The sequence below is a fragment of the Cucurbita pepo genome, chromosome LG14, assembly GCF_002806865.2.
Source record: "Cucurbita pepo subsp. pepo cultivar mu-cu-16 chromosome LG14, ASM280686v2, whole genome shotgun sequence".
In the NCBI taxonomy this organism is placed as follows: Eukaryota; Viridiplantae; Streptophyta; class Magnoliopsida; order Cucurbitales; family Cucurbitaceae; genus Cucurbita; species Cucurbita pepo.
Genome location: NC_036651.1, coordinates 4983799 through 4988691, shown reverse-complemented (window position 1 = coordinate 4988691; position 4893 = coordinate 4983799). Strand labels below are relative to the sequence as shown.

The window sequence follows — 4893 nt, the reverse complement described above, 5'->3', positions numbered from 1 at the left end:
CTACATCCCCACAATTCTTGCATCATAAAACCCTAAATTTCCCATCATCAATAATAGTGAAAATGAAGAAAACCTAGAGATGCAGGAAATCAATCTCCATAACTCTCACATGCAAAGCGAGTGCTCTACCATCTAAGCTATATCCCCACAATTCTTATGTCACAAAGTCCTAAACATCTCGTCATCTGAAAATGAAAAACTATCCCAGCTCATTATGTCCTAAATAAGAAAAAATTGAAAAGAAATAATATATTTAGTAATCGATTCAATTGGAGATGCAAGGTATTGATCCCCGTACTTTCTACGATAATTTCAAAGCAAATAGAGTGGTATGATAAGTTAAGGTTAGATCAACTTTGAGTTCAAAGCAACAAGAACCAAAGACTGGTGTGAAAATTCTATGGACTAGTCGAAGTTATCCACAAGATAAGGAAGACATCATATAGGATCCAATTTTTCCTATGGATACAGACTAACCCTGTTGTCCACATAAGTAACTTGAAATGTTATTATTCCGACCAAGAAAACATCAAGTAAAAGCAGGTGGTATGACGTCATGCAAAGAAGAAATTGTTTCAAGTGAAGAAAGTAGGAAAGACACCAACAGAGAAGACTTGAAGAGTTAACAAACCGTGAAGTGATTTTCAATAGCTCCTAGTAGGTTGGAAAAGACTTCTCAATACTGAGATCAGCTAGAAGCGCATCGCGAGAACTAAAGTTAGCCTCATCCTACAACGTTGAGTTTATGAAGAGCCAGTTGATAGAGATATTGACAAATTGTGTAAGGGCAGATGTCGCAGTCATGATTGGCCAAGGCATGTTGCCTGTGGCTGCATGTTAGATGTCTCAGCTATTCCTGTAAACGATTTGTGGTTCATGGTGGCATGCTCATTCCAAACACGTTTTACTTGCTTTCATCTTAGATAGGCCTTTACTATTATTGTTGTGCCAATACGGGGTGTATGATTAGTCCTCAAAATCATATCTACACCCATCAGGACTAAAATGTCCCAAAATGTACTATAGGAGAACGTGACCAGTTGTTGTTTCTTCACTTTTAGCTTATAACATTGCTTTATTTGAAATTGTTTTTAATGTATTTCCTCGCTCACGTTTTCTAAAATATTTCTTCTAAACGTGATTCGAGCATACACTGCTATTGTTCGTTCAGTCTAAATTTTGCATGGTTGACTTGTTCATTGGATTAGAACAAATGTCACATAATCATTGTCTCACTACTGCAAGAGTGCGATTGTGACACTTGTCTTCCGTTTAGTTGTGGGCCGCATCTTCTAACTAGTTACGTGAGTTTGGCCTGGAGCATACGTGTAGGTTGAAAAGGAAATGGTTGGATGCGAACTGCGAATAAGGGTTGGGCCATGGAAAATTTTTTTTTTTTTTACCACATATGGACTTTGGGCTAGTGAGTCTTAAATTTGAGTTCGTTTGAAAAACTTTGGTTCGTTTTTTAGTTCAAACGAACCCAAATTTAACCTACTAGTTCCTTCTTCCTTGCACGACTCACTCCTATTCTCTTTTCTGCCTCTTCTTGCTCTCTGAAACTTCTTTAAAGGCTATTTTTCACCGATTATTTGGGAGCATCTTCCTTAAAAGGATTGTGACCACAGATGACCTATGTAGAAAATTTGTACCCCCTTTCCTAAAACCTTTAGCGGACAACATACCCAAAACAGATGCGCTGACTAGACTGCGTTACACCTCGTCTGACCCCCCCCCGGAGCATATGGATCCACCCAATCGATGAACATTCAAACCAAACTCGCCCATTCTTTTTGGCACAGGGACGCGAGAACCAATCCGAGTAATCTACAGTGGGGAGACCCCTTAAAGCAACAAGCGAGAATGGCTAGGTTGATAGTAGGGTTAAAGAAAAGGCGAGTATGAAAAGACGTATCGCATAACTGTCCCCGTCAACAGCTTCATTCTTTCTTGATCTATGAACCGACTTTATGAAAAAAATCAGTCTTTCGGCTGAAAGTGTGACTTTTGGGTATGGATAAGCAGGACCTCTATGTTCGGGANGGGGCTTTGCACTTCGGCCCCTGAGAATAACACATCAAGGTGACAGGATTCGAACCTATGGCTCTCTAAAACTTCTTCATCGGTTATTTGGGCGCATCTTTCTTAAAAGGATTGTGACGACAGATGGCCTATGTGACGACAGATGGCCTATGTGACGGCAGCTGACAACATGTCTGCCTTCCTAACCACGAATAGACTACGGGGCTTTGCACTTCGGCCCCTGAGAATAACACATCAAGGTGACAGGATTCAAACCTATGGCTCTCTGAAACTTCTTCATCGGTTATTTGGGCCATCTTTCTTAAAAGGATTGTGACAACAACTGACAACATGTCTGCCTTCCTGACCACGGGGCTTGGGGCTTGCACTTCGGCCCCTGAGAATAACACATCAAGGTGACAGGATTCAAACCTATGGCTCTCTGAAACTTCTTCATCGGTTATTTGGGCCATCTTTCTTAAAAGGATTGTGACAACAACTGACAACATGTCTGCCTTCCTGACCACGGGGCTTGGGGCTTGCACTTCGGCCCCTGAGAATAACACATCAAGGTGACAAGATTCGAACCTATGGCACTCTTAAACTTCATTGGCTCTCTGAAACTTCTTCATCGGTTATTTCGGCAGATGACAAGATTCGAACCTATGGCACTCTTAAACTTCATTGGCTCTCTGAAACTTCTTCATCGGTTATTTCGGCAGATGACAAGATTCGAACCTATGGCACTCTTAAACTTCATTGGCTCTCTGAAACTTCTTCATCGGTTATTTCGGCAGATGACAAGATTCGAACCTATGGCACTCTTAAACTTCATTGGCTCTCTGAAACTTCTTCATCGGTTATTTCGGCAGATGACAAGATTCGAACCTATGGCACTCTTAAACTTCATTGGCTCTCTGAAACTTCTTCATCGGTTATTTCGGCAGATGACAAGATTCGAACCTATGGCACTTCGAACGTATGGCACTCTTAAACTTCTTTGGCTCTCTGAAACTTCTTCATCGGTTATTTCGGCAGATGACCTATTTGACTGAAAGTCGACTTGAGACGATCTTTATTCTTCCAAGAATATGTTTCATTCTCTATTCTCATCTTCTTGGTTCAATGTTTAAAAACCACATTTTAAATCATATTATCTTGCATAATTCATTTTGATATAATATTGTTGGTGGTTCAATGTTTAAAAACCACATTTTAAATCATATTATCTTGCATAATTCATTTTGATATAATATTGTTGGGGACTTTTTGAGAATCGAACTTGAGACCTCTCACACCCAAAAGGATAATCATACCACTTAGACAAAATACCTTTGTAGTAGATCAATAATTCTTAGTTGGTAGTCTATATATTTTCGGTGCCTCAATATATGAAATTTTAAAAGACAAAAGAATGACAATTCTACGTGTGATAGAAAAAGGAGATCTTCTTTTTTTTTTCTTTGAGTGTGCGCGGTTCGCCTGCCTTCCTGACCATGGAGAGGCTATGGGGCTTTGCACTTCGGCCCCTGAGAATAGACTACGGGGCTTTGCACTTCGGCCCCTGAGAATACCACATCAAGGTGACATAATGACTTAGAATACAACATCAAGGTGACATAATGAATTTATTTCGGCCCATCTTCCTTAAAAAGATTGTGACAACAGACCTATTTGAAGAATATATGTTTCATTCTCTATTCTCATCTTCTTGGTTCAATGTTTAAAAATCACATTTTAAATCATATTATCTTGCATAATTCATTTTGAGATAATATTGTTGGGGGCATTTTGAGAATCGAACTTGAGACCTCTCACACCTAAAATGATAATCATATACCACTTCGACCAAATGCCTTTATAGTAGATCTATAATTCTTTGTTGCTAATCTATATATTTTCCGTGCCTCTATATATGAAATTTATATAAAAGTTGAAGTTGTGCATTGCCACACATTCCTTTGGGTTAGGATCCATTGATAACTAAAACTATTTTAGTTTCTTTTGTTTTTTTTTTCTTTCTTTTCCGTGCCTCTATATATGAAATTTATATAAAAGTTGAAGTTGTGCATTGCCACACATTCCTTTGGGTTAGGATCCATTGATAACTAAAACTATTTTAGTTTCTTTTGTTTTTTTTTTCTTTCTTTTCCGTGCCTCTATATATGAAATTTATATAAAAGTTGAAGTTGTGCATTGCCACACATTCCTTTGGGTTAGGATCCATTGATAACTAAAACTATTTTAGTTTCTTTTGTTTTTTTTTTTCTTTCAAAATTGTCCTTTTTTTCTTTTGCAGGGCATTCCGAGAATTGAACTCAAGACCTCTTGCACCCAAAGCAAAAATCATACCACTAGACCAAATGCCCTTATTATGGACTATATATTAAGTTGTTTATGGAATGTATCATCATTATTTCATTTATTTTCTTTGTTAATTAAATCCATGAGCAATTATTATTATATCTTTTAGATCTAGACCGCTGTTAAATTATTTACATAGGGTTTGCAATAATTACTATAGAGAGAAGAAAAAAGAATAGAAGTTATTTTCTAGTGTAAGTTTTAGTTTGATAGTTCCATTTGAGACATATATTATAATTACTGTAGAGAGAAGAAAAAAGAATAGAAGTTATTTTCTAGAGTAAGTTTTAGTATTGAACTTAAATTATTTACATAGGGTTTGCGATAATTACTATAGAGAGAAGAAAAAAGAATAGAAGTTATTTTCTAGTGTAAGTTTTAGTTTGATAGTTCAATTTGAGACATATATCATAATTACTATAGAGAGAAGAAAAAAGAATAAAAGTTATTTTCTAGTGTAAGTTTTAGTTTGATAGTTCAATTTGAGACATATATCGTAGTGTACAC

General features: G+C 37.1%; 1 non-coding gene across 1 annotated transcript; it reads right to left on the bottom strand.

Moving 5' to 3' along the window:
• Nucleotides 1-4319: 4319 nt before the first annotated feature.
• Nucleotides 4320-4391, bottom strand: TRNAP-UGG. The gene has a single exon. It is a non-coding gene; the product is annotated as a tRNA-Pro (tRNA).
• Nucleotides 4392-4893: the final 502 nt, after the last annotated feature.